Source organism: Vicugna pacos, unplaced genomic scaffold (genome assembly GCF_048564905.1).
Source record: "Vicugna pacos unplaced genomic scaffold, VicPac4 scaffold_20, whole genome shotgun sequence".
Lineage (NCBI taxonomy): Eukaryota > Metazoa > Chordata > Mammalia > Artiodactyla > Camelidae > Vicugna > Vicugna pacos.
In genome coordinates, this window is record NW_027328741.1 from 5,338,558 (window position 1) to 5,351,909 (window position 13,352).

General features: G+C 45.8%; 1 long non-coding RNA gene across 2 annotated transcripts; it reads right to left on the minus strand.

Annotated features, from left to right (window-relative positions):
- Nucleotides 1–332: 332 nt before the first annotated feature.
- Nucleotides 333–10,794, minus strand: LOC140694104 (uncharacterized). 2 transcript variants are annotated; one of them, XR_012069855.1, is made up of 3 exons: nucleotides 10,623–10,794; nucleotides 796–908; nucleotides 333–587 (listed from the first exon to the last, which is right to left on the minus strand). It is a non-coding gene; the product is annotated as an uncharacterized lncRNA (long non-coding RNA). The 2 variants fall into 2 exon arrangements; XR_012069856.1 differs by lacking the exon at nucleotides 10,623–10,794 and adding an exon at nucleotides 1,962–2,168.
- Between the last annotated feature and the right edge of the window lie 2,558 nt (nucleotides 10,795–13,352).

Below are 13,352 nucleotides of genomic sequence, written 5' to 3' on the forward strand. Positions count from 1 at the left end.
TTGGGGATGGCAGTTACCGGTTGGATTCCAGGTGGAATGTTGGTGTGTACCGCGAGGCTTGTTGTGGCCAGTGGATCCTAGGTAACCGGGCAGAGTTCTGTGGGTGGATCAGTGTGATGGAGGGGCTGCCGCCCTCTGTGGAGCTTAGCTTAGGTCTTTGGTCCGGGAAGCTGTGTCAGTTCGAGATACTGCTGCTGCCCAAAGACCTGAGTTCACGGGTCAGTTTCCAGAACCTGAAAGGGCAGACAGTGGAAGATCTGCCTGCCATCAGCTTACTGGTGAGGCTCCGAGGTACTTTCAGACATGCCCAGTCCTGTTGAAGTCGACTGTATGGGAGATACGAAGAGAAGCTGGCCGAAAACCTGGCTGCATGGATTGAGGAGGGATGCGAACACATTGATGAGAGATGTTCTGCTACAATGGAGATTACTGGCCTGGAGACAGCTGTAGAGGATACCAGGCTCGAAAGGCATTCATGAGACCTATGGAACCTCGCTGATACTGGCAGAAACATACGGAGTGCCAACGTGGACTTGAGGAAGTTCCTCAATTCTCTGCTCCAAGAACGGGTCCAAGATCCCTGACATCTAAAAGAGAAGAGATGGCAGAGGTGATCAAAACGCTCCTGTTCTTGGAAGGGGTCGTGAGCATCCACACGTCCCAACGGGCATTTCCATGCCATTCAGACCAAAGTGCACCAAGCCCAGGTAAGCCTTTTCCCAGGTTTGGGCCTAGCTAGCAAGCACTTGCTCTTCCCTCCCCTCCACTCAGGCATCCATTTGGAAGGATCAGTACCTGAGCTGCAATGAAGCCAGTACGAGAAGGGCAAGCCCCTCCTCGAATCAGAGTTCCTCCAGCTTCACACTCTGTGAACAACAATGAACTCCTTAAAGGTCTAAAAGTCTCGACTGAAATAGATAGGATATGAATAATTATCTCACACAAAGAAACGATGGCCTTCCGCTAGATTCAGCAAATGCTGGGTTTGTGTCTTCTCTGGGGTGAAGGGAGTGTGGTAAGTGAGGGGAATCTTTGACTGAACTTGTATATGTATTTGGCCTCAGTTTTCAAGACAGTATAGGTAAATATTATAAGTCAGATAGTGAACGGAACTGTAAATTCGCCAATGACATTAAAGACACAGCTTATGTGGACATTCTTTCATTGAGTCAAGCCCCCGTGGGCACTATATCATGGGGGTGCACACTCGGTTGCGTTAAATTGCTTTACCCAACATGATCGGATGATTAAGCGTTCTCATCACTGATAGAAGAACACCTGGTTCTCAATAGACTAGCATAGCTGCAGCAGGGTTCTCAAAGCTATAATGCCTCTAGGTGATTTTGGATTCAAACCTAAATGTATATATTTGGTTTGTTTCCTCTTGTATTTTCCTAGAGAGGGATGTTACCCCTTGAAATGCCAACATTGGCCAGTAGGTGTCATTGGGAGTAAAGGGCACCACATGCACAAGTGAAACCAAGGTTGGGGGTTATATCATGTTTCCAATAGCTATTTCATGGTTCCTGCTGGTTTCGGAGGCTTCAACAGTAAAGAGTTGACATGACCCCTTTTACAGTTTGGACTGCTACTTTGCATTCTATCTGTCTATGTTTTCCTTAGAACTGACAAAATGTTACCGAAATTGACAAGTCTGGCTTCTAGGTCGATTTAGGATGTTTCAAAAACTAACTTCATTTTCGTATAACTCTCAAAACAAGGAAATCAAATCTATTAAACTTTTTAAAGGCTGCAAATGAGATATCAACACAATGTCAAAACTGGAGTCTTCGGAAAATCCCTCCCACCACGGCTGTATAGAAACAAAGAGCTAAACAAAAATCACATATCTGGGAAGTGTATCTGGAAAGTGGTGATTCATCGATGCCCAGTTGGCAGAGAAGAAGTGCAAACTGCGCTCACTCGCTCCCATGTACACTGCAATGGAAACATCCACTCACCCAGCCCTTGGCACAGGACACTTGCCAAAGAGAGGTCTGTTACTTCCAAAGACAGGATAAGGCCTCAGAACTCCTGGAAGCAGGAGAAGGCAAAGCAGGGAATGGAAACCAGTGCAGGGTCTGACCCCTGGTGATGGAGCAGCAAAGGTGAAACTCTGTTTAACTTGGACGCACACTCTCAAGCGGACAGGAGACATGGGATTGAAGGTGATGCGCTGAGTGTTAGAAGAGTGCACAGCAGATGCTTGGCTGACAGAACTCAAAGAAACCAGCGCAAAATATCCCCACAGTTGATTCTGAGACCAGGATCCGAGCTGCCAAATTTGACGTAGCAGAGGCAGCGGTCAGGGAGGGATAGGGCTACGGATGATGGCACACGCTGAGTCTCAGGGATCTGGAGTGCGTTGTGGGATGTGGTGGGTCCTATCAAGAGAGCAAACCGACCTGTGACCCCAGTGAGAAGGCCACCACAACCGGCAAGCCTGGTTGAGATTATCGATATGTCTCATGGCCACACCCAGTGCATCTGCAGGAACAGGGACCAATTGGGCATTTTGCCAATAGAGCACGTGTGGGGCTGAATCAGAGTTATCGTGCATCTGGTCTGAGTGATCTAGGTGGCCTTGGGTTTGAAATCAGAATGAAAAGCCTTAGGATCTGCTACATTCATAACCTGGGCTGGGATTATGGTTTGGTTTGAGGCACAGGATACGCAACAGCTCTGTGGTTGCCTTCGTGCACCCGTGCCACAAGGATGAGAGGACAAGGAAGAGTGGTCCAAGTCCACAGCGTGAGAAGATGAAGCATTTCCTTCAGCATTATCTCCCAAAAGCAGATGCTACATTTTGGATGGCAGCGGCACGGTACGGCACCGAGGACACCAAGGTCGGTCTGCGGGATCATGCCACTGGCCCTGATGTGTGACATCCATTGATATGCTTCCACTGGTGTTTCTGTAGGCAGAGAAGCTCTGGGAAGAACTGGTTTCATTGGGACATTCCCGTGGCACTACAAAGCAAAAGCGCACACTCAGTTTGCAGTATTGGAAACACTCCAAAGAGACATGGAGCAGAATGCATAGCTGAGAAACTTTAGAAGCTTCATTTCCACCAGAGGAAGTGTCCTGTGCTCTTTTAGAATTGTGAGATAAGCGTAATCAAACTACGGTTATGCTAATCGAAATAGTATGGTGTGTTCATCACAATAAAGGCAACACCAGCAATTGGAGATATACCAGACAACAAACACAGGAATAGGACATGGCTTCGATGTCTAGGAGAAACTGTCCTCTCAGAAATCCCATGGAATTGCATAGAGCCAAGATTCCAAATTTTTCACTTAACAAAGCCCTAGAAGTCTACATTAGATACCTGATATTACCTGACCAGTAGAGGTGAAGAAGTGCAGTAAAAGAAACAGGAAATACCATTTTCAGTTCCAAAGAGATTGAAGGCCCAAAAGATAAGCTTTCAAAAAACTAGACTGCAAAACGCATTCCAGAGAAAAAATTGAAAACGGAGGTGAGGGAAACACTGAAGAACTACAGTATCTCAGAATCATAAAAGGCAGAATACCAGAAAAGGGGAAGAGAAAGCCTAAAGGCGAAACAAATAATATCAGAAAACTCAGTGGATGAGATAATATCAGGGCTACAATTCAGTCCTAAGCAGACCAAATAATGCAGAGGGACGCGTGAATGAATGTGAAGACAGGGGAACAGTAAATCCTCGGTCAGAAGCAGACATAGGAAAGCAAGTGCAAACCAATGAAAACATTGCTGTTGAATCCTGGGGTAAGACAAGGCATGAAAGACTAGGATTCGTAAGAGTCCCAGATGGAAAAGCAAGAGAAAAAGAAACAAAAAATGTCTGAAAAGTTATCTGTAGAAACATCAGACTGAAATTTGCTGAAAGCCTAAAAAGAATCATCTATGCGAATTCAGGAAGTACACAGCGTCCAAAGGACATGGAATCCCAATAGACCTACCAGCAGCTGTATGATTCAAATCAACGAAGTTCATGAGCATCCCAGGGATTTAAAATGCACCTGGAGGAAAGCAACATAGTCACAAGAGAACCTCCAGATTGGTTTCAGCTGATATATCGGCAGCAATATTGCAGGACAGGGAGGAGTGCCAGGACATAGGCCATAAACTGAAGGGCAAAATGCTGCCATCTAGGGTAGCCTAGGCCACATGACCGCCATTTCTAATAACGGCAGATCTAGAAATATCCACACACCGACAAATCTTAAAAGAATTCAGCAGTTCGAAACTTATCCTCCAAGGAAGGTTGAGAATTCTCCCCTGAATAGAAAAGCAGCAAGATGAAATGGAAAGAAGAAAACCATTATTGGAAATGCAAGAAGAGCATGAGTGGCAAAGAAGAAACCAGAAGAAGGCAAGGAGGACATCAATACCCTAAAGATGGGAGAGGGAAGCAGGAAATCATAGGTGATTGGAAGCACTATCTTAAGTGAATCAGATTATATGACTCTCTGTTTGAAGCGAATGGAGAGATGCATGGTCTGACGTGTTTGCAAAACAAACGAGAAGCAGAGCAACAAAAATCAAACAAAGAAACATGCACCCAAAGTGTACGGTTGGCTGACATTTACCAAGGGAACCATGATTACTCAAAAGGAAATACTCAAGGTGATATCAAGGATCATTCAGTACGCATCGACCCAGTATCGCTGCTTGCATGTACTCAGCACACTTGTATTCGGAAATTAGAGGCGTGCATTTATATTCGTTAATGTTGATTAATAAGAGCATATCGTGACCTAACCCAAATGCCGATTTGGGTTCAAATGGATTCCTAGTCCGTGATATAGATTTGTAAGTCTTCCAACAGCATGAATGAATGCCATATAAATCCCTACTTCACGAAGAAATGGCATAAGCCTTTAACAAAGACAAGTAGCTCTGCAAAAGTGTACTAAGAGCAAAAGAGACAGACAGTAAAGTGCACATTGGGGTTGGTTTCATTTCTAGGAATATCAGCCCCCATGAACCCAATGGATCAATGTCCTGAGAGTGCGGGTGTTTCAGCAGAAATCAACCGACGGATATGTATTCCGGGTGTACAGATATTACAGGAACATAAGTTTCCTTTAGAGGGTCTCTGTGTACTGTGAACTGTTAGAAAGTTTAAAGACGTGTGAAACCATCAACAGAAAACGGACACACTTGCCTCCGTTGGTACTGTGCATACAGATCTGAAGAAAAGGAAAGAGGGAAGAACAAAGGCCCATGGGACGCTATTGGGTAGAATCACATTTAGCTTAGGAACCTCTCGTCGGATGCAGCCCCTCCCCCAAAACTGACAAGATGCAGCAGCCATTGGGGATGGCAGTTACCGGTTGGATTCCAGGTGGAATGTTGGTGTGTACCGCGAGCCTTGTTGTTGCTGGTGGATCCTAGGTATCCGGGCAGAGTTCTGTGGGTGGATCAGTGTGATGGAGGGGCTGCCGCCCTCTGTGGAGCTTAGCTTAGGTCTTTGGTCCGGGATGGTCTGTCAGTTCGAGATACTGATGCTGCCCAAAGACCTGAGTTCACGGGTCAGTTTCCAGAACCTGAAAGGGCAGACAGTGGAAGATCTGCCTGCCATCAGCTTACTGGTGAGGCTCCGAGGTACTTTCAGACATGCCCAGTCCTGTTGAAGTCGACTGTATGGGAGATACGAAGAGAAGCTGGCCGAAAAGCTGGCTGCACGGATTGAGGAGAGATGCGAAAACATTGATGAGAGATGTTCTGCTACAATGGAGATTACTGGCCTGGAGACAGCTGTAGGGGATACCAGGCTCGAAAGGCATTCATGAGACCTATGGAACCTCGCTGATACTGGCAGAAACATACGGAGTGCCAATGTGGACTTGAGGAATTTCCTCAATTCTCTGCTCCAAGAACGGGTCCAAGATCCCTGACATCTAAAAGAGAAGAGATGGCAGATTTGATCAAAAAGCTCATGATCTTGGATGAGGTCGTGAGAATCCACACGTCCCAAGGGGCATTTCCAAGCAATCAGACCAAAGTGCACCAAGCCCAGGTAAGCCTTTTCCCAGGTTTGGGCCTAGATAACAAGCACTTGCTCTTCCCTCCAATCCACTCAACCATCCATTTGGAAGGATCAGTACCTGAGCTGCAATGAAGCCAGTACGAGAAGGGCAAGACCCTCCTCGAATCAGAGTTCCTCCAGCTTTACACTCTGTGAACAACACTGAACTCCTTAAAGGTCTAAAAGTCTTGACAGAAATAGATAGTATACGAATAATTATCTCACACAAAGAAACGATGGCCTTCCACTAGATTCAGCAAATGCTGGGTTTGTGTCTTCTCTGGTGTGAAGGGAGTGTGGTAAGTGAGGGGAAACATTGACTGAACTTGTATATGTATTTGGCCTCAGTTTTTCAAGACAGTATAGGTAAATATTATAAGTCAGATAGTGAACGGAACTGTAAATTCGCCAATGACATTAAAGACACAGCTTATGTGGACATTCTTTCATTGAGTCAAGCCCCCGTGGGCACTATATCATGGGGGTGCACACTCGGTTGCGTTAAATTGCTTTACCCAACATGATCGGATGATTAAGCGTTCTCATCACTGATAGAAGAACACCTGGTTCTCAATAGACTAGCATAGCTGCAGCAGGGTTCTCAAAGCTATAATGCCTCTAGGTGATTTTGGATTCAAACCTAAATGTATATATTTGGTTTGTTTCCTCTTGTATTTTCCTAGAGAGGGATGTTACCCCTTGAAATGCCAACATTGGCCAGTAGGTGTCATTGGGAGTAAAGGGCACCACATGCACAAGTGAAACCAAGGTTGGGGGTTATATCATGTTTCCAATAGCTATTTCATGGTTCCTGCTGGTTTCGGAGGCTTCAACAGTAAAGAGTTGACATGACCCCTTTTACAGTTTGGACTGCTACTTTGCATTCTATCTGTCTATGTTTTCCTTAGAACTGACAAAATGTTACCGAAATTGACAAGTCTGGCTTCTAGGTCGATTTAGGATGTTTCAAAAACTAACTTCATTTTCGTATAACTCTCAAAACATGGAAATCAAATCTATTAAACTTTTTAAAGGCTGCAAATGAGATATCAACACAATGTCAAAACTGGAGTCTTCGGAAAATCCCTCCCACCACGGCTGTATAGAAACAAAGAGCTAAACAAAAATCACATATCTGGGAAGTGTATCTGGAAAGTGGTGATTCATCGATGCCCAGTTGGCCGAGAAGCAGTTCAACCTGCGCTCACTCGCTCCCATGTACACAGCAATGGAAACATCCACTCACCCAGCCCTTGGCACAGGACACTTGCCGAAGAGAGGTCTGTTACTTCCAAAGACAGGATAAGGCCTCAGAACCCCTGGAAGCAGGAGAAGGCAAAGCAGGGAATGGAAACCAGTGCAGGGTCTGACCCCTGGTGATGGAGCAGCAAAGGTGAAACTTTGTTTAACTTGGACGCACACTCTCAAGCGGACAGGAGACATGGGATTGAAGGTGATGCGCTGAGTGTTAGAAGAGTGCACAGCAGATGCTTGGCTGACAGAACTCAAAGAAACCAGCGCAAAATATCTCCACATTTGATTCTGAGACCAAGATCCGAGCTGCCAAATTTGACGTAGCAGAGGCAGCGGTCAGGGAGGGATAGGGCTACGGATGATGGCACACGCTGAGTCTCAGGGATCTGGAGTGCGTTGTGGGATGTGGTGGGTCCTATCAAGAGAGCAAACCGACCTGTGACCCCAGTGAGAAGGCCACCACACCGGCACGCGCGGTTGAGAATATCGATATGTCCCATGGCCACACCCAGTGCATCTGCAGGACCAGGGACCAATTGGGCATTTTGCCAATAGAGCACGTGTGGGGCTGAATCAGAGATATCGTGCATCTGGTCTGAGTGATCTAGGTGGCCTTGGGTTTGAAATCAGAATGAAAAGACTTAGGATCTGTTACATTCATAACCTGGGCTGGGATTATGGTTTGGTTTGAGGCACAGGATACGCAACAGCTCTGTGGTTGCCTTCGTGCACCCGTGCCACAAGGATGAGAGGACAAGGAAGAGTGGTCCATGTCCACAGCGTGAGAAGATGAAGCATTTCCTTCAGCATTATCTCCCAAAAGCAGATGCTCCATTTTGGATGGCACCGGCACGGTACGGCACCGAGGACACCAAGTTCGGTCTGCGGGATCATTCCAGCAGGCCCTGATGTGTGACATCCATTGATATGCTTCCACTGGTGTTTCTGTAGGCAGAGAAGCTCTGGGAAGAACTGGTTTCATTGGGACATTCCCGTGGCACTACAAAGCACAAGCGCACTCTCAGTTTGCAGTTTTGGAAACACTCCAAAGTGACATGGAGCAGAATGCAGAGCTGAGAAACTTTAGAAGCTTCATTTCCACCAGAGGAAGTGTCCTGTGCACTTTTAGAATTCTGAGATAAGCGTAATCAAACTATGGTTATGCTAATCGAAATAGTATGGTGTGTTCATCACAATAAAGGCAACACCAGCAATTGGAGATATACCAGACAACAAACACAGGAACAGGACATGGCATCAATGTCTAGGAGAAATTGTCCTCACAGAAATCCCATGGAATTGCATAGAGCCAAGATTCCAAATTTTCACTTAACAAAGCCCTAGAAGTCTACATTAGATACCTGATATTACCTGACCAGTAGAGGTGAAGAAGTGCAGTAAAAGAAACAGGAAATACCATTTTCAGTTCCAAAGAGATTGAAGGCCCAAAAGATAAGCTTTCAGAAAACTAGACTGCAAAACGCAATCCAGAGAAAAAATTGAAAACGGAGGTGAGGGAAACACTGAAGAACAACAGTGTCTCAGAATCATAAAAGGCAGAATACCAGAAAAGGGGAAGAGAAAGCCTAAAGGCGAAACAAATAATATCAGAAAACTCAGTGGATGAGATAATATCAGGGCTACAATTCAGTAGTAAGTAGACTAGGTAATGCAGAGGGACGCGTGAATGACTGTGAATACAGGGGAACAGAAATCCCTCGGTCAGAAGCAGACATAGGAAAGCAAGTGCAAACCAATGAAAACATTGCTGTTGAATCCTGGGGTAAGACAAGGCAAGAAAGACTAAGAGTCGTAAGAGTCCCAGATGGATAAGCAAGAGATAATGAAACAAAGATGTCTGAAAAGTTATCTGTAGAAAAATCAGACTGAAACTTGCTGAAAGCCAAGAAAGAATCATCTTTGCGAATTCAGGAAGTACAGAGCGTTCAAAGGAGGTCGAATCCCAATATACCTACCAGCAGCTGTATGATTCAAATCAACGAAGTTCATGAGCATCCCAGGGATTTAAAATGCGCCTGGAGGAAAGCAACTTAGTCACAAGAGAACCTCCAGAGGGGTTTCAGCTGATATATCGGCAGCAATATTCAAGGACAGGGAGGAGTGCCAGGACATAGGCCATACCCTGAAGGGCAAAATGCTGCCATCTAGGGTAGCCTAGGCCACATGACTGCCATTTCTTATAACAGCAGAACTAGAGAATTCCACAGACCGGCAAATCTTAAAATAAATCAGCACTCCGAAAATTATCCTACAAGAAAGGTTGAGAATTCTCCCCTGAATAGAAAAGCAGCAAGATGAAATGGTAAGAAGAAAACCATTATTGGAAATGCAAGAAGGGCATGAGTGGCAAAGAAGAAACCAGAAGAAGGCAAGGAGGACATCAAAACACTAAAATGGAAGAGCGAAGTAAGAAATCATAGGTGATTGGAAGCACTATCTTAAGTGAATCAGCTTATATGACTCTCTGTTTGAAGCGAATGGAGAGATGCATGGCCTGACGTGTTTGCAAAACAAACAAGAAGCAGACCAACAAAGAATCAAACAAACAAACAAGCACCCAAAGGGTACGGTTGGCTGACATATACCAAGGGAACCATGATTATTCAAAAGAAAATACTCAAGGTGATGTCAAGGATCATTCAGTACGCACGACCCAGTATCACGGCTTGCATGTACTCAGCACACTTGTATTCGGAAATCAGAGGCGTGCATTTATATTCGTTAATGTTGATTAATAAGAGCATATCGTGACCTAACCCAAATGCCGATTTGGTGTCAAATGGATTCCTAGTCCGTGATATAGACTTGTAAGTCTTCCAACAGGATGAATGAATGCCATATAAAAGCCTACTTCGAGAAGAAATGGCATAAGTCTTTAACAAAGACAAGTAGCTCTGCAAAAGTGTACTAAGAGCAAAAGAGACAGACAGTAAAGTGCACATTGGGGTTGGTTTCATTTCTAGGAATTTCAGCCCCCATGAAACCAATGGATCAATATCCTGAGAGTGCGGGTGTTCCATCAGAAACCAACCGACGGATATGTATTCCGGGTGTACGGATATTACAGGAACATAAGTTTCCTTTAGAGGGTCTCTGTGTACTGTGAACTGTTAGAAAGTTTAAAGACGTGTGAACCCATCAACTGAAAATGGACACACTTGCCTCCATTGGTACTGTGCATACAGATCTGAAGAAAAGGAAAGAGGGAAGAACAGAGGCCCATGGGACGCTAGTGGGTAGAATCACATTTAGCTTAGGAACCTCTCGTCGGATGCAGCCCCTCCCCCAACACTGACAAGATGCAGCAGCCATTGGGGATGGCAGTTACCGGTTGGATTCCAGGTGGAATGTTGGTGTGTACCGCGAGGCTTGTTGTGGCCGGTGGATCCTAGGTAACCGGGCAGAGTTCTGTGGGTGGATCAGTGTGATGGAGGGGCTGCCGCCCTCTGTGGAGCTTAGCTTAGGTCTTTGGTCCGGGAAGCTGTGTCAGTTCGAGATACTGCTGCTGCCCAAAGACCTGAGTTCACGGGTCAGTTTCCAGAACCTGAAAGGGCAGACAGTGGAAGAAATGCCTGCCATCAGCTTACTGGTGAGGCTCCGAGGTACTTTCAGAAATGCCCACTCCTGTTGAAGTCGACTGTATGGGAGATACGAAGAGAAGCTGGCCGAAAAGCTGGCTGCACGGATTGAGGAGAGATGCGAACACATTGATGAGAGATGTTCTGCTACAAAGGAGATTACTGGCCTGGAGACAGCTGTAGAGGATACCAGGCTCGAAAGACATTCATGAGAGCCATTGAACCTCGCTGATAGTGGCAGAAACATACGGAGTGCCAACGTGGACTTGAGGAAGTTCCTCAATTCTCTGCTCCAAGAACGGGTCCAAGATCCCTGACATCTAAAAGAGAAGACATGGCAGAAGTGAACAAAACGCTCATGTTCTTGGAGGAAGTCATGAGCATCCACACGTCCCAAGGGGCATTTCCAAGCCATTCAGACCAAAGTGCACCAAGCCCAGGTAAGCCTTTTCCCAGGTTTGGGCATAGCTTACAAGCCCTTGCTCTTCCCTCCCTTCCACTCAGGCATCCATTGGGAAGGATCAGTACCTGAGCTGAAATGAAGCCAGTACGAGAAGGGCAAGCCCCTCCTCGAATCAGAGTTCCTCCAGCTTTACACTCTGTGAACAACAGTGAACTCCTTAAAGGTCTAAAAGTCTCGACTGAAATAGATAGGTTATGAATAATTATCTCACACAAAGAAACGATGGCCTTCCGCTAGATTCAGCAAATGCTGGGTTTGTGTCTTCTCTGGGGTGAAGGGAGTGTGGTAAGTGAGGGGAATCTTTGACTGCACTTGTATATGTATTTGGCCTCAGTTTTTCAAGACAGTATAGGTAAATATTATAAGTCAGATAGTGAACGGAACTGTAAAAGTCGCCAATGACATTAAAGACACAGCTTATGTGGACATTCTTTCATTGAGTCAAGCCCCCGTGGGCACTATATCATGGGGGTGCACACTCGGTTGCGTTAAATTGCTTTACCCAACATGATCGGATGATTAAGCGTTCTCATCACTGATAGAAGAACACCTGGTTCTCAATAGACTAGCATAGCTGCAGCAGGGTTCTCAAAGCTATAATGCCTCTAGGTGATTTTGGATTCAAACCTAAATATATATATTTGGTTTGAATCCTCTTGTATTTTCCTAGAGAGGGATGTTACCCCTTGAAATGCCAACATTGGCCAGTAGGTGTCATTGGAATAAAGGGCACCACAGGCACAAGTGAAACCAAGGTTGGGGGTTATATCATGTTTCCAATAGCTATTTCATGGTTCCTGCTGGTTTCGGAGGCTTCAACAGTAAAGAGTTGACATGACCCCTTTTACAGTTTGGACTGCTACTTTGCATTCTATCTGTCTATGCTTTCCTTAGAACTGACAAAATGTTACCGAAATTGACAATTCTGGCTTCTAGGTCGATTTAGAATGTTTCAAAAACTAACTTCATTTTCGTATAACTCTCAAAACATGGAAATCATATCTATTAAACTTTTTAAAGGCTGCAAATGAGATATCAACACAATGTCAAAACTGGAGTCTTCGGAAAATCCCTCCCACCACGGCTGTATAGAAACAAAGAGCTAAACAAAAATCACATATCTGGGAAGTGTATCTGGAAAGTGGTGATTCATCAATGCCCAGTTGGCAGAGAAGCAGTGCAAACTGCGCTCACTCGCTCCCATGTACACAGCAATGGAAACATCCACTCACCCAGCCCTTGGCACAGGACACTTGCCGAAGAGAGGTCTGTTACTTCCACAGACAGGATAAAGCCTCAGAACCCCTGGAAGCAAGAGAAGGCAAAGCAGGGAATGGAAACCAGTGCAGGGTCTGACCCCTGGTGATGGAGCAGCAAAGGTGAAACTCTGTTTAACTTGGACGCACACTCTCAAGCGGACAGGAGACATGGGATTGAAGGTGATGCGCTGAGTGTTAGAAGAGTGCACAGCAGATGCTTGGCTGACAGAACTCAAAGAAACCAGCGCAAAATATCCCCACAGTTGATTCTGAGACCAAGATCCAAGCTGCCAAATTTGGCGTAGCAGAGGCAGCGGTCAGGGAGGGATAGGGCTACGGATGATGGCACACGCTGAGTCTCAGGGATCTGGAGTGCGTTGTGGGATGTGGTGGGTCCTATCAAGAGAGCAAACCGACCTGTGGCCCCAGTGAGAAGGCCACCACACCGGCACGCGCGGTTGAGATTATCGATATGTCCCATGGCCACACCCAGTGCATCTGCAGGACCAGGGACCAATTGGGCATTTTGCCAGTAGGGCACGTGTGGGGCTGAATCAGAGATATAGTGCATCTGGTCTGAGTGATCTAGGTGGCCTTGGGTTTGAAATCAGAATGAAAAGCCTTAGGATCTGCTACATTCATAACCTGGGCTGGGATTATGGTTTCGTTTGAGGCACAGGATACGCAGCAGCTCTGTGGTTACCTTCGTGCACCCGTGCCACAAGGATGAGAGGACAAGGAAGAGTGGTCCAAGTCCA